Here is a 23,005-nt window from a genome sequence, read left to right as displayed (position 1 = left end):
ATCCTCTCCCACTTCCACTCTGGAATATCCATCCGCTGAAGCAAGCCACCCGGTCTCTGATGCTCATATTTCACCTACTGACAATTGAGACACCGAGCTACAAATCTCATAATGTCTTTCTTCATTCTTCTCTACCAATAGTGCTGCCTCAAATCCTGATACATCTTCGCGGCACCCGGATGAATGGAATACCGCGAGCTATAGGCCTCCTCCAGAATCAACTCGTGAAGCCCATCCACATTGGGCACACAAATCCGGCCCTGCATCCTCAACACCCCATCATCACCAATGGTCACATCTCTAGCATCATCATGTTGAACTCTATCTTTAAGGCAAGCAAATGCAGATCATCATATTGGTGCTCGCTGATGCAATCATATAAGGAAGACCGAGAAACCACACAAGCCAATACCCGACTGGGCTCTGAAATATCTAACCTCACGAACTGATTGGCCAGGGCCTGATCATCAATTGCAAGGGGTCTATCCCCAATTGGAATATACGCCAAGCTCCCCATACTCACTGACTTTTGGCTCAACGCATCGGCCATCACATTGGCCTTTCCCAGAAGGTACAATATGGTGATATCATAATCCTTAAGCAACTCCAACCATCTCCGCTGCCTCAAATTAAGATCCTTTTGCTTGAACAAATGCTGAAGACTACGATGGTCAGTAAACACCTCACAAAACACACCGTACAAGTAATGCCTCCAAATCTTCAACGTGTGAACTATGACAACCAACTCCAAATCATGAACATGGTAGTTCTTCTCATGGGTCTTCAACTGACAAGAAGCGTAAGCAATAACTCTACCCTCTTGCATCAATACACAACCACTCCCAATTCTCGAAGCATCATAATACATGATATATGAACTTGAAGCTGATGGCAAAGCCAACACTGGAGCTGTGGTCAAAGCTGTCTTGAGCTTCTGAAAGCTCTCCTCACACTCGTCCAACTATACAAATGAAGCACCCTTCTGAGTCAACTTGGTCAAGGGCGATGTGATAGATGAGAATCCCTGAACAAACCGGCGATAATAGCCTGTCAAACCAAGAAAGCTGCGAATCTCTGTAGCTGAGGACGGTCTGGGCCAACTTTGAACCGCCTCTATCTTCTTTGGATCAACCTGAATACCCTCGTTGGACACCACGTGCCCCAAGAAAGCCACTGAACTGAGCCAAAACTCACACTTGGAGAATTTTGCATAAAGCTTCTCCTCCCTCAATCTCTGCAACACAACTCTCAAATGCTCTGCATGCTCCTCCTGACTACGCGAATACACCAGAATATCATCAATGAATACTATTACAAATGAATCGAGATAAGGCCAGAACACGCTATTCATCAAATGCATGAGCACTGCTGGGGCATTGGTTAGCCCAAAAGAAATCACCAAGAACTCATAATGACCATATCAAATCCTGAAAGTCGTTTTAAGAATATCCGAATCCCTGATCTTCAAATGGCCATAACCTAAACGGAGATCAATCTTGGAGAACACTCTCGCTCCCCGAAGCTGGTTGAATAAATCATCAATGCGAGGCAAAAGGATACTTGCTCTTGATTGCTACCTTGTTCAATTGCCTATAATCAATACACATCCTCACTGTGCCATCCTTCTTCTTCACAAATATAAGCGGCGCGCCCCAAGGCGACATACTAGGCCAAATAAACCCCTTATCAAGGAGTTCCTCAAGCTGCTCCTTTAACTCCTTCAACTCTATCGGTTCCATACGCTATGGCGGAATAGAAATGGGTTGAGTTCCCAGCACCAGGTCAATACCAAAATCAATATCCCTGTCTGGTGGCATGCTCTACAGGTCTATAGGAAACACATATGGAAAATCTCTCACAACTGGAACAGAATCAATCTTGAGGGTCTCAAGACCGACCTTCCTCACAAAGGCTAGATACGAAAGGCAACCCTTCCCAACCATACGCTGGGCCTTCAAGAATGAGATCACTCTACTGGGAACATAATCAGTCACACCTAGCCACTCGATCTGTGGCACACCCGGTATAGCCAATATGACTGTCTTAGCATGGCAGTCCAGAATAGCACGACACGGAGATAGCCAATTCTTGCCCAAAATGACATTGAAATCCACCATGTACAATAATAAAGATCTACTCGGGTCTCCATACCCCCAATAGTCACCACACACAATCGGTACACACGGTCTAAAATAACAGTATTGCCCACAGGGGTAGATATATGAACAAGTAAAGCAAGAAACTTACGGGGCGTACCCAAATAACGAGCAAAGTATGATGACACATAAGAAAAGGTGGAACCGGGATAAAATAATACAGAGGAATCTCTGTGGCAAACTGAAACAATACCTATAATAACAGCATCTGAAGCAATAACATCGGGTCTGCCTGAAAGTGCATAGAAACGGGCCTGACCGCCATCTTATCGACCTCTCCCTCTGGAACGACCCCTAGCTGTCTGACCTCCACCCCTAACTGACTGGGCGGGTGGTGATGAAGCAATTGGTGCTGAAGTCGATGACTGACCCCTCTACTGAGATGAACTCACAAAATGACAAGGGCATTGACTCCACATATGACCCATCTCTCCACACTCATAACAACTCTCAGGTGCTGGAGAAGGGGACTGAAGGGAACCCCTCGCACCGGAGTGACTAGTAGATGCACCTGGCATAGAACAAGCCCTGAACTGATGGACCACGGGATAAACTCTAAGCTGGAAGGGCATTAAGTAATGACCGGCCCTGATGAGAACTGTGAGAACCATGACCCGATGATGCCCTAAGATAACCTGGGAGAGCTGGCTGAGCAGGCCTGAATGGACGGCCTCTGTCATGCTGAAACTGACCTCTCGAAGGAGTACCACTTGGCCTCCCTCTCCTCTTTCTCCTAGCGACGAACAGACTCAATCCCATAGGCGATATCCACCACCTCCTCAAAAGTAGCACCAGTCACCCTCTCCCCAGTCATGGGAATACGAAGCTAATAAGTGAGGCCTTCAACAAACCTCCCAATCCTCTATCTATCTATCGACACCAACCAAATGGCATGACGAGCTAACTCGGAGAACCTCAACTCATACTGCGACATGGTCATCTCCCCATGACGCAACCACTCAAACTGCATACGCAGCTCCTTTTTGTGAGACTGTGGCACATACTTCTCTAGAAAGAGAATGGAGAACTGCTGCTAGGTAAGGGGTGCTACACCAACGGGCCTACGCCTCTCAAAATCCTCCTACCAAGTGAAGGCAGCTCCTGAAAACTGATAAGTAGTGAAAGCGACCCCGCTGGTCTCTAGAATACTTGTTGTACGAAGCATCCTCTAACACTTATCCAAGAAACCCTAGGCATCCTCGCCCTCTATACCACTGAACGACGGAGGCTGAAGTCTACCAAACCTCTCTAACCTACGGTGCTCGTCCTCTGCCATGGTAGGAACTATATAGTCCTGAGTAGCTGCAACCGGTTGGGCTGGGTGTGCCCCCGTGTTTGAAGTCCCTGCACGACCTACTCAGGTGTGCAAGCGGCGGGAGTCTGATTGCCTCCCTGGCCTGATAAGTAGTTGTGGATGTAGTGGATGAAACCACCTGAGCTAGGCCAGTGCAAACTGATAAGATCTAAGCTAAGGCCGCCTGAAGACCCGGAATCATAATAGGCACAGCTGGTGCTGCCGGAGCGTCCATAACTGGGACCTGATCCTGAACTAGGGAAGCTGGTGGATCTGCAGGTGCTGCCCTAGCTGCTCTGCCCCTACACGACCACGACCGCATCCTTGGCCTCTGGTGTCCACAACTGGTGGTACTGGTGGTCATCTATCCTGACCGGTAGCGCGTGTCCTCACCATCTGTGAGAGAATAGAATAACAGAAGTTTAGTACTCGGATCAACAATGTTGCACGACAAGAATTTCAAGAATATAATGTTTTTCCTAAAGATTCTGCAGCCTCTCGAGGATAAATACAGACGTCTTCGTACCGATCCGCGAGACTCTACTAAACCTGCTCATGACTCGTGAGACCTATGTAACCTAGGCTTTGATACTACCTTGTCACGACTCTAAACCCGGACCCGGTCGTGATGGCGCCTCTCGTGAAGAAAAGGCCAGTCGACACTTTCCATTTCAGTATTTAACAGTTGAACATTAAGAAACAATATAAAGCATGATCAAATAAGCCAAGGTTTAAGCAGTTAATAGCATAAATCGCGGAAAATAACCCAACACAGCCTGATACCGGGGTGTCACTAGTCATGAGCATCTAAACAATCCGGAATAATCCAAATCTAACTATAGAGTTTAATATAAAAACTAAGAACATAAAGAAAGAAGATAAGGAAGAGCTCTGGGCTACAAACGCCAAAAGCTACCTAGAGATTCCTCGGATCCGCTTGAGCTGGGAATGATCAGCACTCGAGAGCGGGACCAGACGCGCCTGAATCTGCACACAGGGTGCAAGGAGTAAAGTGAGTACTCCAACTCAGTGAGTAACAAATGTAAATAAAGACTGAAAGCAAGAAATCACGTAAGGCACAAAACATTCTATAATGAGGCAGTAAAACCATTTAAAACAGTAAATCAGTGAAAGATAGGTAAAAAAATCCTTTAAGTCAAATGTAATTTCATGAAAAGACCTTTTTCAACAATTAAGTAGATAATTGACAGGGAATTAAGGAAAGTAAACACATAAAGGTTCTCCCATCGGGCACAACATCAACAAACCGCCCCTCGGGCAACATCTCAGAATAATACCAGCCCCTGGAGCTCAATCTCACATCACAATGGGTACCCGCGCTCACTGGGGGTGTGCAGACTCCTGGAGGGGCCCCTTACGGCCCAAGTGCAATATCAAGCCATCTCGTGGCGTCATCACTAGGCTCTCAGCCTCATATTAATCAAGCCACCTCGTGGCGTACATATCTCCGGCCCTCGGCCTCAATTCATGATCAGTGTTTCCTCACAACATAGGCCCTCAGCCTTACTCAGTCAAAAATCCTCACAAGCCACTCAGGATAGTAAAACAATGTTTCTTAGCCCAATTATCGTTTAAAAGATCATTTAAGTATTTAAACAGAGTAAACATGGCTGAGTATGAAAACAGTGAAAAATAACATGACTGAGTTCAAGTATAAAGTCAAAACAATGAGGAAATGTCAATATAAATCCCCGAAGGTTTCAAATAGTTGACACGAGGCCCAAATATTGCATTCAGCCCAAATAATGATGATAGCAAATAGATTTCAGTCAAATACGCGATAAAATAATTAATCGGGATGGACTAAGTCACAATCCCCAACTTTGCACGATCCGACGCTCGTCATCAAGCGTGTGTGTCACCTAATATAGCACTACGATGTGCAATCCAGGGTTTCATACCCTCAGAACATCATTTACAATCATTACTCACCTCGAACAGGTCAAATCTCTAGCTCGCGACGCCTTTGCCCCTCGAACGGCCTCCACTCGCATGGAATCTATCCAAAATCAGAACGAGGACATCAAAATATGCTAAGGGAACGAAGCCCAAGCAAAAATAATCAAAATACGACACAATTCTCGAAATTACTAAAACCCGACCCCCCGAACCCACATCTTGGAATTCGATAATTTTTCATCAATAAATTCCTTATCTCTCCATGAGTTCATACATATCAAAGTTCTAAAATCCGACCTCAAATGGTCCTTCGAATCCTCAATCAAAGATCTAAGTTTCCAAGCCCTAGTTCTTCAATTTGTGGCTTAATTTCCATGATTATTTAGGTGGAATTCACATTAGAATCGAGTTTTAAGTCCAAGAATCTTACCTCCAAGTGATTCCCCTTGAATCCCTCTCCAATCTCCTTCAAATATCTCCAAAAATGACCAACAATGGAAGAAATAAACCCCATATTCGCGGACAAGACGACCTTTTAAACCTTCTGCCCAGGCCTAAATTCCTTCATTGCGATCGCAGGACATCCTTCGTGATCGCGAAGAAAAAATTCTCAGCTCCCAAAATTAACCCTATGCGAATGCGTAAAATCCCATGCGAACGCGATGCTCAAGCAATTAACCTTACGCGATCGCGGACTGGCTACCGCGTTCGCAATGAACAACTTCAAGCCAAGACCCCTGGTCCACTTAACTCTACGTGAACGCGACCCACTCCCCGCGTTCGCGATCAACAATGCCTACACCTTGTGCGATCGCATCCCCAGCCTCGCGAATGCACTGAGCAAACTGGACTACCCCCACAACAGCTCTACGCGATTGCGAGACTCCCTACGCGATCGCGAAGAGTAAAAACTCTGCAACAGCTGAAACCAAAATCTGCAATTTTCTTCTACTTAAAATGATCCGTTCAACCCTCCAAAACTCACCCGAGCCCCGGGGACCTCAACCAAAGGCACCAACATAACCCAAAACCTCATTCAAACTTGTTCCAATTTTCAAAACACCTCAAACAACATGAAATCAACCAAAACACACAGGATTCAAGCCAAACTTTCTAAAATCTTCCAAATTCTGCTTTTAATCAAAAATCCAACCAAACCACGTCCGAATGACCTGAACGTTTTGCACACACATCCCAAATGACACAATGGAACTACTGCAACTCTCGAAATTCCATTCCGACCCCTATATCAAAATCTCACCTACCAACCGAAAATCGCCAAAATATCAACTTCGCCAATTCAAGACTAAATCTATTCCGAACCTCCAAAACTCATTCTGATCACACTCCTAAGTCCCAAATCACCACCCAAAGCTATCCGAACCGTCGGAACTTACATTTGAGCCCTCTAACACAGAATTTAACATCCGATTGACTTTTCCAACTTAAGCTTCTTCAAAAGAGACTAAATGTCTCAAACCTTACCAAAATTATTCTGAAATTGATCCGACCAACCCGATACCACATAACATGGATAAACAAAGCATAAAGAAACAGAAATGGGGGAAACTGAGCGGTAACTCATGAGACGACTGGCCGGGTCGTCACAATAATTTAGAGTATTTGAAAACTATCAAATCATGGCTTTCAAAGTCATTTGACATGAAAGATATGGGTGAGGCAGACTATATCCTTGGAGTTAAGATCCAAAGAGACCGTTCCAAAAGGTTATTGAGTCTATTTCAAGAAACTTAAATAAAGAAAATTTTGGAGCATTTTCACATGAATGGTTGCAAATCCATGGATACTCCTATAGCGAGAGGTGAAACTTTAAGCCTTGAAATGTGTCCCAAGACTGAAAATAAAAGGGAAGACATGTCCCGTGTTCCATATTCAAGTGCCGTCGGGAGCTTGATGTACGTTATGATGTGTACTCGCCCAGACATTTGTTATGCCATAGGTCTGGTTATGAGATATAAATCCAATCCTGGAAGAGATCATTAGAAAGTTGTGAAGAGAATCTACAAATACCTGAAGGGAACTACAGATTGTCCACTATGTTATAGTGGAAATGATATAACACCCCATAAATTTGAATCAGTTGTGGATGCATTAAATGAGCATTAATGTGATGGTTATCAATTGGTTATGATAATAAGTATACGAGGCATACCATAAGTGATTTGAAGTCCAAGGAGAGGCCTAAGTCTAAGTCAAGTTTGAAAATTTCATGATAGACACGAGCATATCTACAATTATATGAGGTATTATGTGATGCATAACCTATTAAATAAACATATTTGAGTCTAGTTTCTAACACTTCAAATCGTTAATCATTTGGACACTCCTACAAGAGGTTATGGCCAAATTACCAAAAGCTCGCAGAAATTTACACTACTGCACCGCCCTATATGTTGCCCCACACACCGCGATTATGCAAATCTTCGTTTTTTCCCAACCCGACCCTATTTTGATATAAAACCTTCGAGGGTTATTTTCCCTGACTTCATTTGGACAAAATTTAGGGTTTTCCTCCACTCTCTCAAGACCTCCAACCCCTCCCATCTTCAAGGTAAGTAATCCCCATTATCTTGGTGTGAATTCCATCATTTATACACTAGTATTGATGAAATCTACACATAAAATACTTAGATCTTCAAGAGATTCCTTCAAGAACTCAAAGGAGGGCGTTGCAAGATTTCTTCCAAAAAGGTAATCCTACACCCTTAGACTTACATGTATGGATTTATTAAGGGAATATGAGTATGAATAAGTACTGGAACTCTTGGTATGGTGATTGGAAACCATAAGTTTCCCATTTAATTACACAACTATTATAGAGATTGAAAGATGTTTGTTTAATGGAACTTTGTTGGTTGGGTGTTGGTGGATGGTCATATATATGACTTTGGAAGTTATAAATTGGTTAATCATAATGGTGGGATAAATTATTGATAAATGGTGGTAGTTAGATGAACTAATTATATGGCGATGAGATGTAGAGATTTATGCCTACAAGGTGTTTGATAATATGCCTAAATGGCTTGAGTTATGAAATTTGTTACTAATATTATGTTCCATTGGATGTTGTTTTTGTAGATTGAAAGTTCTTAGTATTGTGGATCATTGTAGTATCACTAAGGGGTGAAATTGAGGTATGTGAGGCTAACTCTCTACGTTCAGGAATATTAATGATTCTCCCGACACTACGTTTCTTTTACGACGTTACTAATTGCCTCAATAATTGAGTTTAGCCTAGTTCCTTGAATAGTTGTAGAACTTCTATTCTATAGCTTCATAACTCGTTCATGACTTTCATTTTGAATATTGTGAGCTCAGTGCGTATTCAATATAGACTTGAGTTCGATGCCCCCGAGTCTTAGTATAGATTACTCAGTATGCCATATAAAGTTGAAGTTTCAATGTTCATAATCAGTTCAAGAATATATGTCTCAGTATAGTCCTATTCAGTATTCCAGTATTATGTAACTCAATGTGATTCACCATTTCACTATCATGTTTTGCGGTATGATTCTCTGTTTCTTACTTTAAATCCCTGAATGTTGAACACTTGTATTTGGGCCTGAGGCCGTAGTTTATGCTTTATGCATGTTTGGGCCTGAGGCCGTAGTTTATGCTTATTGTATGTTTCGGCTTGAGGCAGTAGTTTATTTTCTTTATGCATTTTTGGGCCCAAGGCTGTAGTTATGTATACGTGTAATTGGGCCTGAGGCCGTAGCTTATTCAGATAAATAGGTTGTTCATCATTCAGAAGAGGGAGGATTCATATCCTTAATTTCTTTGTTCAGTTCAATTATTAGTTATCATTTCAGTTACAAGTTATCAATTTAGTTATCAGTTATCAGTTATTAGTCATCAGTTATCATTTCAATTTCAGTTTCAATAGTTATCATTTTAGTTATCAATTATCAATTCTCAGTTATCAGCTCAGTTTTAGTTTCAGTATTTATAATTCTTTCTTTCAGTTGCTTTACATACTAGTGCAATTCAAATGTACTGTTGTCCCTTTTGCATGAGGCCTGCATCTCACGATGCAGGTAATGATTTACAGGTTGATGATTCGAAACGCTAGGATTCTCGTACCAGCTATTTGGTGATCCCCAGTTCTTTTGGGGCATTATCATTACGTTACAGTCATTCAGTATTTACAGATAGTCAGTGTTTTCAGTACTTCATTAGAGGCTTCATAAACTAGAGTAACAGCTAGACAGAGCCGCATGCTTTTTATATTAAGCTATTTTGGAAACAAATATGTTTCAGATTTGTATTAGTATTTCCGCACTTTGATTTTTATCATTGAGACATTTAGTATATCAGCATGTGTTAGTTTAACTTCCACGTTTAGTATGTTATGATATCACATGTTGATTCAGCCAGGCAGTTGGTTCGCTCGGTCACATGTAGTCAGGCACCGAGTGCCGTGTTACGTTTAGGCCCAGGTTCGGGGCGTGACAAAGCTTGGTAACAGAGCACTAGGTTCAAGAGTCCTAGGTAGTCTATGAAGCCGTGTCCAGTGGAGTTTCCTTTATATGTGTGTGCTTGCCACTCATATAAATGGTTAACTACCAAGACATTCAGGATTGTCTCACTTCTTTCTACTCTAGATTGTGCCATGAAACTTAGATCAATATCTAATCTTCTCTTACTATCGAATTCCATATGTATCGAATGCCCAAGCGACAAGCAAGAAAAACCGAAGGTTCTAGAGAGGACGATTGCCTATTAGGGTATATTTATGGAGTGCAGGTTGGTAACAAATGAGATCTGAGGGTATGTTGAAAGTGGGAGGCAATAGATAGTAGTACATATTAGAGCATAACCTAATCAAAAAGTACAAAAGCTATTATCATGTTATATGGTTATCAGTTTATCTCAGTTACCAGTTAGCGGCCTTTCAGCTAGCAAGTTTATGGTTATTCAATACGCCAGTATTCAGTTATATGTTTACCAAATATTCAATTTTTAGTGTATCAAGATTTTTGGAGACTTGTGAGTATACAATGATGCATATGGATGCTCAAAGAAAATGTAAGTAACAGTGATTACAGCAAAATCTTTGCATGTTTTAGGGATTAAGACCCAAGACTCACCGGATAGTACATGAAGTGATTATCATATGTGTATGGCAGTGTATCCGCATGTCAGACCCTCATGGTATAACAGGTTAAGAATTCAACCGCAACAGACATATAATTGATCACTATAGTTTTGGACAGAAAAGAGCCTAATGGAAATATAGATAAGAATAATATGATGTACGAAATGATAACCAAGAGCAGGCGACATTGAATTTTAGGAAATGATTTTAAGTTGTTTAGATTTATTCAAATCAGAACTAGAAAGTACCATGTTAGTGAATCTGTATACGAAGTGGCTATTATTGTGAGGTAAAGGATATGACAGTTCCCCTTCATATGATGTAACTATGTGTTTAGGCCGGAGGTTTATAGTCTATAGTGATTTTGAAGTGTATAGGATGTTTTAAGTTAGATATTCCAATTTTGTTTAAGATAGTTGAAATTTCCCCAAGTGTGATCCATGTGCATAGTTCAAAAAGAATGATAGTGTACGGCAAAAGAATATGGTCAGATAATGAGGGAAGTTAGGATAAACTAACCTTATGCTTCACTTTAGTTATTCAAAGCAGAGCAAGAAAATATGATGCTAGCATATGGTTAGTAAAATAATAGTAAATAAGTTTTGAGCAAATACAATGAATTAGCAATTTCAGCAGAGTTTGTAGAGGTAAGATTTGATTCACTTAGCTAAGTTAACTCTAGTGAGTGGATGATAGTTTAAATTATCGAACATGTGTTGGAACCCAAAGAGTTTAAGTTAAACTCGAAGTACAGTGACAGTGGGGAAAAAATCATCTAGCAATGAGAGAGTAAGCTATAGAAGAATAACCTTTAGGAATTATCGAAATGTGGTTTCTCCAAGATTGATAGTGTGAGCAGAGTTAAATTATTAAGATTGTGTATGATAGTTGTGAATACATTAGCTTTTTGTTATGTGAATAATTTAGTTTTTCCTAGCTCACAAGTAAGTTGAAAGATGAGTCGCCACTGACGTAGAGTACAAAGAATTGCAGAAAATAAGGAAAGTATTTGGATCCAACAAAAAGAGAAGTATCCGCAAGTATAAGATCTTTGGTCTAAGGGGTGATGTGAGAATTTTCAGTAAGTCCAGTTAGAGATTTTAAACCCGAATAATTAACATGGGATATGAAAAAGAAAATCAGTTCGATAATGAGGGAAAATTATATAATTACCACAAGGAATATATCTAGCATGTGTAAGAAACATAAAGTGAGTAGACTGATCACCGAGCTTAGTTATTGATGATAAAGTGATCACAGAAAAGCTATAAAATCATGCCCAGTTATGTATTACGAGGGTAGTGCCATTGCACGAGACTCTAATACTCCGAGTAGTGGTCAGAGACTTAGTTCACAATTTAAGTGTTTTTCATGAAGTGCTTAAGAAACTAATCAAGTGTGGGAAGTATAGATCATGATAGAGGTATGTCACACCTCCTTTTCCGCTATACCCCCCGCTAAGGGACGTAAAGGGAGTTTTTCCAATTAAAGGACAATCGAAACGGGATTTATTTAATTATTTCAGAGTCGCCACTTGGGGGATTTATGGTGTCCCAAGTCACCGGTTTTAATCCCGAATCGAGGAAAAGAATGACTCTGTTTAACAGTCTGCACACCAGAAATCCGGATAAGGAATTCTGTTAACCCGGGAGAAGGTGTTAGGCATTCCCGAGTTCCGTGGTTCTAGCACGGTCGCTCAACTGTCATATTCGGCTTATATATCTGATTTTTGATACATGTTGAATCTATGTGCAAATTTTAACTGTGTACCACTTTTATTATTATTATTTTTTCCGAAAATTTGCAACATCATGAAAATACATCTCAAACCACGTCACATCAATGCACCCGTGGTTATTGACGCATTTCAACTCTGTTGAGATTTGGATTTGGGTCACATAAATGTGCACCCGAGTTTAAGAAGATAACATTATTAACTACGCGCCTAAAGCGACTAGCGTGTCATTATTTTGGGTAGCGCCGTGAAATATTTATAAACGGCCCATCCTGAAGTCTAAGTAACTTTACCAACACAAATAGAGGGCCCCGCAGCTTGTGTATTTTTATTTGTCGAGGCTCGTCTCATTTTATTAATTACAGGACAAACCTAAAGCAACTACGATTTTCTATATTTTTGTTCCTAAGAATAAAGAAAAAGAGGCCCTAAATAATTGGAGTTACTTAAACAAAACATATTACTAAGGACTCTTTAGCAATTCTGGGCTCAAGTAATTGGCCCAATCCCTGCTGAATTGAAACCAACCAGCGAGTTGGGCCTTGAGAACATGCTGCTCAGTCTGAGTTCCCATTGCAGAGCGTGAGCCACACCTTGTGCTCAGCTTGGCCCATTAGCAAAAATTAGGCGAGATCAACAGCAACATTAATGTATCCGTGTTATAATTCAGGGTCTAATTTTGTGTTAATACACACGTGATGCACTTAACATGCTGAGTTTGAAATTCTACACTAATTCTATGCTAATAACGTTCAGCCCAGTTTTGCTTCAGCTCCTAGTTAATAATACTTCCTAACTCATGTTGCAATTAACCTTAACTAATTATCCACAATCATTAAAATATCCAATTATCAACTAAAAATGTAAGTCCAAAATCAATTTTCAAACTTATGTCTTTTAACAGAGTTAATCGACAAACTATTCTAGGCTAATTAGTGATAAGCAAATCCAACAGTCAAATTACTCGTCCAGCTCTAAACTAACTCACAATTACCATTACTAAATACAAAACAATGTGACTCCAGGATTACACTGCCATCTATTAGGACGCGTAAGGACTGTGAATCACAAGATCGCTTTTTGTTTTAAATAACTTCTAATTTTCAAAACTTAACTATACTAAATGGAATTAAACTACCACATGTCTAACAAACGATCAAATGTCCCGAATAGTCCATGAGTTTAAAAGTCCAAACCAATCTAAATTATTGTAAAATAATTTTAATTACAGTCCAAACTACTACAATCAACTATGATAAAACACGGCAAGAACTAAAACTTCCAATGAAGTTATACTTCCATTTCATTTCATTCCAACTGGACAGCTACATGATTTGAGATTCAGGACATGTACCTGGTATAGACAATACAAGAAGAGGAAGAAGAGGGTCAGCGGCAACAGTAGTAACCAACAGAAGTTGCAACAGCAGTGCAGCAACAAATAGCCAACAACTATATACTTCCCCAAGTATAGAGCAGAAGTAAAAGGAAGAAAGTTCTAGCTAATTTCAGATCCTAAACCAGACAAATGATGAAAATAGCTATATTTTTTCAACTTTTTCAGCTTTTAGAATTCCATTTTTTTCCATTCCCCTTTTATAGACCTCTCTCTGCCTTCTTATACTTACTGCCTTACCCCCTCTTCTTCACCAAAAATCTAAATTATTCCACTTTAAATCCCACTAAGGAAAATATTTCCTTATTTTCAGCCCCCACTCCCTTTTGTTCCCCATTAGTGTATTAATTTAAAGATACTAATATTCCACTAACAAAACACTAACATTAAAATATTATCCTAACTATTTTATTCCCAAATTACCCCTGAAACCCCTTAATATTACTACTCCTAATACAATTATTCAACTGTATTAAAACTTTTAATTCTGAAATCTGTTCCAGCTAACAAAGATTTGAAAACTAAACCTGACTAACAGCTATAACCAAACTTATTGACAACTAAATTGAAGCTAAGGTTGAATTTCAATTGAGACAAATGAACTGAATTTAAATCACCACACAGAACTCAACAAAATCATTTAAACTGAAATTGACAATTGAATAAAAATGCACATGGATGCAGGTAACATGAATGTAGGTTTATTGTCAGCCTATTGACAATGCCCTGAAGCTAAGTGTCCATAGATCAAACATACGCAACAACCATTTGACGAGCTTATTGGTTTACAAACAAGAACGAACTAATCGACTTAACTATTTATAACCTATGTTATTAATCGACAGAACATAAACTGATGGAGAAGAGAAAAAATAACGGACAATAGACGAATTACAATGAACCTAATTTAGGTAAACCAAGAGTTGATTGAACTACTCAAACAACATTGGAATATTTAATCTAACCAAAATCAGAAAAAGAAACATGATATATATACTGGATTAACTTAAACTAAAAACCCTAAAGAAATGACTAATCACACAGACAAACAAACACATAGAAAAAGAAAAAGAAGTTAAGAAGAACTCACTGTTCTTTTCTCGGATTTCAACCATATGCCCTTTCTAACTTGATTTCCAGTTAGTATTATACGTCTAATTCATCAGAAATAGACTTATAATACTAACCAGAAACGGTTCGACCCTGACAGCTTCGAAACAATCTCGAACTGTCGAGCCCTAGATCCGCCATTCGATGCGGTTTTACTCGGATTTGAACCAATCTGGTTAAGGATTAGCGACGAGGAGGTCAAGGGGATTATTGGGTGTGATTTTGGGGTTAAGTGGACAAGCTAGGGTTTGGGACGGGGTCTTTGATCGAAGATTCAAGAAGCTGGGATATGATTCGAGGACTACGGAGTGGGGATTCAGGTTGAGGGTGGTTAGAAGGCTCAGGGGTGTTAATTTCATGGCCATCGAAGCCGGCGCCGCCACCGGAAGGCTGTGGTAAATGGTGGCGGCTGCTAGGGTTCGTCCCTTTAAATCTAGATTCGAACCGTTTTAGGGATGTTCGAGGGAATATAACTACGGATTATGAAAGAGGGGATCAAGGGGGTTCTGGGGGTGAGTTTGGTGGCGAACGGAGCCGGCGCCGCCGGGTTTATGGTGAAGGGATGGGGTGGCGGCTATTAGGGTTCCTCGTCTCTGAAAGAGACGACGTTAGGGAGAAAATGAGAGGGGGGGCTTGGTTTGGGGGGCGGGGTTCGTTTAGACAAATATATATACTGAGGGTGAGGTTAAATCCAGGCTGTTCGATCAAACGAGATCAATGGCTTGGATTGTTTGATTGGTTTGAACGGTGTCATTTGTTAAGGTTAGAGGCTAGATCGGGTTCAGGGGGAAACGGTTCAGGGTCGGGTAATGGAAATGGGGCAAAATTCTGGTCGTTGGATGTGGATGAATGGACGGTTGAGATCTATTGAAATCGAAACGACGTAGTTTTGTTCCTATACTACGTCGTTTCGATGGTTTCAGAGGCTGGAAGTTTGGACCGGGTATGGGGCATGTTTTTGGGCTGGGTTAATTGATTTGGGCTTTGGAATTTAATTTAGATTTAGCCCAAATTTTATTCCTCTCTTTATTAACTCTTTTTTTCTTCTTTTCCTCTCAAAAATTAAAACTCAAAATCTTAAATTAAATTATAAAACACCAAATTAACTTAAAAATACTAATTAACTCTAACTAATAATTATCACAAATAATTAAATGACAAATTAAAAGAAAATCACACAATTTAACTAAAATTACAAAAATATGTTATTATTATTTTTTTGAATTTTCATTTTTGTAAAACACCTAATTATTAATTAATTCCAAAAATATAAAAATCCAATCCTAAATGCAAATGCTATATATTCTTTTTTTTAATGCATTAATAAAATTAAACATGCACACAGATCTATGCAAACAAACAGGAAAATCGCACAACATTTCCTAAAAAGAACACATAATTAAAGAAAAGACCTAATTTTGGGAATTATTTTGGAGTAATTCGTATGAGGAAAAAATCACGTGCTCACAACTGCCCCTCTTTGTCCGGAAACACGAAGAGTTTTCGTGCAAAGATAAAGTGAGCGGATACGAGCGATTTTTGCCTGTTTGAATACTCCGTGGGAAGCATTTTTCTGAAAGATTTGACCGAACCTCTGCTTCAAAGGTTTCCTACATATCCTTGGCTATAAAGGAATCAAGTCAATGTAGTTCGGGAAGTTTTGGGTAGCTGGGACTACCCTGAGACTGCCTTCTGTTGTTGCTGCTGATGTTACCTCTTACTGACCTCCTTATTACACCTTGATGAAAGATAAAGAAATTATACTAAGCTATGATCTATGAATTACAAAGATTTATTCCCGAGCTTGGTCATGTGACTATCGCTACGTTGTTGCCTTGTGTTTCCTCTGGTATTTCTTTACTTCTAATTTGACTTGTATTCTCCCTTGATCGCCGATCTCGAACTGTTTATTTCCTTCTGGCGAGCTTCGCATTATTTTCCCTTCGAATCTTGAACTGCCCTCCTCTGCTGGGGATTTTTGTTGTTTCCCGTTGGGGATTTTTTGTTGTATTCCTCCGCTTTACTGCCTTCAACACCAATTACTTCTTAAAATATAACACCTCCATTCTCCAGGCGGGCTCCTGACTTCAATTACTTCTTTAAAATATAACACCTCCATTCTCCAGGCGGGCTCCTGACTTCAACAACTTTCTTAAAATGTAACACCTCCATTCTCCAGGCGAGCTCCTGACTTCAACAACTTTCTTAAAATGTAACACCTCCGTTCTCCAGGCGGGCTCCTGACTTCAACTGCTTCTTAAAATATAACACCTCAATTATCCAGGCGGGCTCCTGACTTCAACAACTTTCTTAAAATATAACACCTCCATTCTCCAGGCGGGCTCCTGACTTCAGCAACTTCTTAAAAATGTTAACACCTCCATTCTCCAGGCGGGCTCCTGACTTCAATAACTCCTTAAAAATACAACACCTCCATTCTCCAGGCGGGCTCCTGACTTCAACAACTTTCTTAAAATGTAACACCTCCATTCTCCAGGCGGGCTCCTAACTTCAACTACCTCTTATAACATAACACCTCCATTCTCCAGGCGGGCTCCTGACTACAACTTGAATCATCTTCTTTCAACTGCTTCCCTCAAAACTGGTGTCTTATTTCTCCGAAAACTGCTATGGACAACACCGGTGTTTTATTAAAAAATATATCATTTTCCTACTTCAAAGACTACTTTCTTTAAAGCTGGCGCTTTCCTTCCACTGGAATTACTTCCCTCTGACTGGTTTTTTCACTTCTCTGAAATCTGCCGGGAATAACACTGCTGGGGAATCATCTTCCTTCTTTAAGACTAGTTGCTTTCCTCCCTTTAGCAATGGTGGGGATGACACTGATTCAGGGATCACTACCCTTAAAACTCGGGTTATCCTTCTTCTTCCAAGATTGCTTTCTTTAAAACTTGTATCGCCTTCTCTCGTATACTGCTGGGGATTTCACTTCCTTCGAAACTTGTGTTATCTTCCTCTTCCCCAAGTGCCTATCTTATTTTCGAGAAAATTTTCGCAATGAGAGAAAATTTTCTGCCCCAGTTTGATAATATTCTTTGTGGCCATGTCTTCCTGCTGTCAATAATATTTCATTTCCCTGCTTCAAATCAAAGAAAAATTTATTAGTTTAAAACGTGGTGAGTGGTCGTGCCACTCCTGCCGGGGATGGTTTTCCCTTCTCCCTTTCCCTGATTTGCGTTTTATTACAAAACTTGTTGGGAATGATATTATTCGATGGGGATGATATTCCTGCTGGAGATGGTTTTTCTTTTTCTTTCCCTCCCCGCGACCATTGCGGAACTTGGTTGAGAATCTGTCGGAGTTGTTCCTGTATCTCGCAAATCTGCTGGGGATCATCGTAACCTGTTAACTGCTGCTTTTTCCGTTTTTCTCCAACTTCCCCTGGAAATTTGGTCCGGGATCTAGACCCATTCATCATTTGGTCTTACGACAAACTTCTTTTCGCTTTGTCGCCTTATCTTTGGCCTGTCCTATCCATATTGTGTTTTTGCACCATCTTGGAAACTGGTAGTAAGCTCTGAAAATCCTTTTAAAAAACAAACTGCTGGGGAGGTAAAGTCTTTAAACCAAGAAATAAAAAAAAGTGATGATTTCAAAAAATAGAAAAAGAAGAAGTCTTTCTGAACAAATACTGGGGAAAAAGAAAGAAAAGAACTTATCTGAATGATACAACCGATCCCAACGATCATGTCGTGCATTCCGGATTAATCAACCCAGTCTATTTGTATCAATCAATCTTCTGGACGGCCTCATCTTGCTGGGGATAAACAAGCACTCAACATTTTGCCAAATGCAGACCCTTTCTGCCAATCTTGCCTTGTCGCCTCATAGTGCCCTTCGAGGGGTTTTCACTAATAAGACTCTCTCATTTCTCTCAACTCCCTTCGCCTTATGGTGCATGTGAAGGTTTTGACCGATAAGACTCTCTCATTTTATTTTATTTTTCAACTGGGGATTGGAGTGCTGCCGATATGACTCTCTCTGCTGGGGATTCTTCTCGGCTATCAATTCATTTCCAGTTCATGATCCTTTTCTTTGCTGAGGATCGGGGTGTTATCCCTGACTTCCGTTTTCATGACTTGGCACTTCTCGGATACTGATCGGGAGGTCTTTTTGGACATCAATATGGGTTTCGTGTATGTCTAAAGAAACAGGGTATCAAGAGTTTCAAAATAATTTTGATGGGTAAAACAGTACAACTCTTGGAATCACACTTTCTTTCCAAAATTACAAACACAAACTTCGGCCCCAGGTTTTTCTTGCTTGGGGATTTTTATTTTTTGTTACACTATGTTACATTACATGCGCTATGTTACACTATGACCGAGCCGTGAGGCGCCTACGTATCCTTCTTTGAGGAATCAGGTCAAACATAGTTCCCAATTCATTTGTTTTTCTAGTGACTTTCTTTTATCTTTATTATCATTATTTTCCTCTTCTCTTTTTCTTTCATTTTCATCACTGTTTCCAAAAGAGGGGTATGAAAGAATAAATAAGGCTCAAAAGGGAAAGCAAAGGTTAAAGTGTTTGGATAGAAGAAAGAATTTTCTCCGTCATTTCATTCTCCGATAAATGCCAAGTACAACCAAAAATTACAATCAAAAGAAATCATACATAGTATCTCTTAACTACGTCCGAATTGATAGCCATGTCGATGCATTTCCCTTCGATATCTGTTAAGCATAAAGCGCCATTGGACAACACTCTGGTTACAATGAATGGCCCTTGCCAATTTGGGGCGAACTTGCCCTTTGCCTCAGCTTGATGTGGGAGGATGCATTTCAGCACTTGCTGGCCCACTTCAAACTTCCGAGGACGCACCTTTTCGTTGTATGCTCTTGCCATTCTCTTTTGATATAACTGGCCATGACACACAGTTGCCAGTCTCTTTTCATCAATAAAGTTCAGCTGCTCTAAACGGGTTTTGACCCACTCGTCATCATCAATCTCAGCTTCAGCAAAAATCCGAAGGGATGGAATTTCAACTTCTGCCGGTATTACTGCTTCAGTTCCATATACCAACAAATAAGGAGTTGCCCCTACTGAAGTACGAACAGTAGTGCGATAACCCAACAATGCAAATGGTAATTTCTCATGCCATTGTCTGGATCCTTCTATCATCTTCCTCAGTATCTTCTTTATGTTCTTGTTGGCCGCCTCGACCACTCCATTCACCTTGGGATGATATGGTGTGGAATTGCGGTGTGTAATCTTGAATTGTTGACATACTTCATTCATTAAACCGCTGTTAAGATTAGCACCATTGTCCGTGATGATCACTTTCGGGACCCCAAATCTACAGATGATATGGGAATGAACAAAATCTACCACTACTTTCTTGGTTACCGACTTGAAAGTTTTATCTTCAACCCACTTAGTGAAATAGTCGATGGTCACCAAAATGAACCTATGACCGTTGGTAGCTGCAGGTTCAATAGGTCTAATGACGTCCATGCCCCAAGCAACAAATGGCCATGGTGCTGACATTGTATGCAATTCTGTTGGCGGAGAATGAATCAAATCTCCGTGTATCTGACACTGATGGAATTTTCGCACGAAATTGATACAATCATGATCCATAGCGAGCCAATAGTACCCTGCTCGAAGAATCTTCTTCGCCAACACATATCCGCTCATATGTGGCCCACAAACTCCAGCATGTACCTCTGTCATAACTGTCGTGGCTTGACTAGCATCTATACATATCGGCAATCCCAAGTCCGGTGTTATTTTTTGTAACACTCCCTCACTGAGGAAAAATCCATTTGCCAATCGCCGAATGGCTCTCTTTGATCTCCGGTGGCCTGCTCCGGGTATATCCCCATCCTGAGGTACTCCTTGACATCATAAAACCATGGCTCGCCATCCATTTCTTCCTTTATCATGTTGCAATAAGCATGCTGATCACGAACCTGGATATGCAACAGGTCAACATGAATTTTGTCTGGGTGGTGCAACATTGATGCTAAAGTGGCCAAAGCATTGGCAACCTCATTGTGAACTCTTGGAATGTGTCTGAACTTCACTGATCGAAATCGCTTGCTCAGATCATGCAAACATTGTCGATATGGTATGAGCTTCAAATCCCTTGTTTCCCATTCACCCTGAATCTGATGCACCAGAAGGTCCGAGTCTCCCAAGACCAAGAAGTCCTGGACATCCATGTCTGCAACTAGTCGTAGACCCAAAATGCATGCCTCATACTCAGCCATGTTGTTGGTATAATAGAAACGCAGTTGTGCCGTAACAGGATAATGATGTCATATTTCAGAAATAAGTACCGCTCCTATTCCAACTCCTTTCGCATTTGCGGCTCTATCAAAGAAGAGCTTCCAACCTGGTTCCTTGGTGATTTCCAACTCATCTATCTGCATCACTTCTTCATCAGGAAAATACGTCCTCAAGGGTTCGTTTTCTTCATCAACAGGATTCTCAGCCAAATGATCCGCCAACGCTTGGGCCTTCATGGCCGTCCTTGTCACATAGACGATGTCGAATTCTATGAGTAGTATCTGCCATTTCGCCAATCTCCCTGTAGGCATAGGCTTCTGGATAAAATATACTTCAGCGGATCCAAGCATGAAATGAGATAAGTAGTATATGATGACAGATAATGCTTCAATTTCTGGGCCACCCAAGTTAGGGCGCAACATGTCCTCTCGAGTTGAGTGTACTTAAACTCATAGCCTATAAACTTTTTGCTGAGATAATAGATAACTTGCTCCTTCCTTCCTGTAATGTCGTGTTGTCCTAGTACACAGCCAAATGAATTCTTCAGGACCGTTAGATAAAGAATTAACGGTCTCCCCGGCTCAGGTGGAACCAATACAGGTGGATTTGATAAATATCCTTTGATCTAGTCAAATGCCTCCTGACATTCTGCCGTCCATTCTACCGCAACATCTTTCTTCAGTAGCCGAAAAATGGGTTCACAGGTTGCTGTGAGTTGTGCAATAAACCTGCTGATATAATTCAACCTTCCCAACAGACTCATTACTTCTGTCTTGTTCTTCGACGGTGGAAAATCTTGGATGGATTTGATCTTTGACGGGTCCAACTCAATGCCTCGCCGACTGACGATGAATCCCAAAAACTTTCCAGATGGAACTCCAAATGCACATTTGCCGGGTTGAGCTTAATATCGTACCTTCAAAGTTTTTGGAAAAACTTCCTTAGGTCTGCTACGTGGCCTTCCTGATGCTTAGACTTTATGATCACATCGTCCACGTATACCTCAATCTCTTTGTGTATCATGTCATGAAACACAGTAGTCATTGCTCTCATGTACGTTTCCCCAGCGTTCTTCAAACTAAATGTCATTACCCAGTAGCAATAAGTCCCCCACGGGGTAATGAATGCTGTCTTTTCCGCATCTTCTTCATCCATCAGAATCTGATGATACCCAGCATAGCAATCTACAAAAGACCCGATCTCACGTCCGGCACAATTATCGATTAAGATATGGATGTTGGGTAATGGAAAGTTATCTTTTGGGCTTGCCCTGTTCAGATTGCGGTAATCGACGCACACCCTGATCTTCCCATCTTTCTTCGGCACTGGCACCACATTAGCCAACCAATCAGGATATCGAGTGACCCGAATAACCTTTGCTTGCAGCTGCTTGGTTACTTCTTCTTTAATCTTCACACTCATGTCTGTTTTGAACTTCCTCAATTTCTACTTGACGGGAGGGCATGCCGGGTCAGTGAGCAATTTATGAACCACTAAATCAGTACTTAATCTAGGCATGTCATCGTACGACCATGCAAAAATGTCTTTGAATTCAATGAGTGCTTTGACTAGTTCTTCCCTGATATTTGGTTCAATATGGATGCTTATTTTAGTTTCCTTGATATCGTCTGCATCCCCTAAATTGATGGCTTCTGTGTCATTTAAGTTGGGCTTGGGTTTTTCTTCGAACTGGATTAATTCTCTGTTTATCTCTTCAAAGGCTTCATCCTCATCGTATTCCGATTCGTCATCATAATCGACCTCTTGTACAATTAGTTCGGAATCAGATTGATCTTTTAGACTAGGTTGAAGATCCGTTGTGCATGTCATGTCATTAACACCAGTATAAAGAGAACTGTTCAGAAAAAGAAAAGAATAAAACAAAATTAAAAATAAAAAAATAAAATAAGGAATGAAGAAGAAACTTTTTATTTTATTGAATTATGGGATAACAAGGTTTCACACTTTGATGAACACAATTAAAATAAAAAAGGAATCTGGATTACAACCCTGGAATAATCCA

Source organism: Nicotiana sylvestris, chromosome 7 (assembly GCF_000393655.2).
Source record: "Nicotiana sylvestris chromosome 7, ASM39365v2, whole genome shotgun sequence".
Lineage (NCBI taxonomy): Eukaryota > Viridiplantae > Streptophyta > Magnoliopsida > Solanales > Solanaceae > Nicotiana > Nicotiana sylvestris.
The sequence above is the reverse complement of the archived record's forward strand: the minus strand, read 5'-3'. Positions refer to the sequence as shown.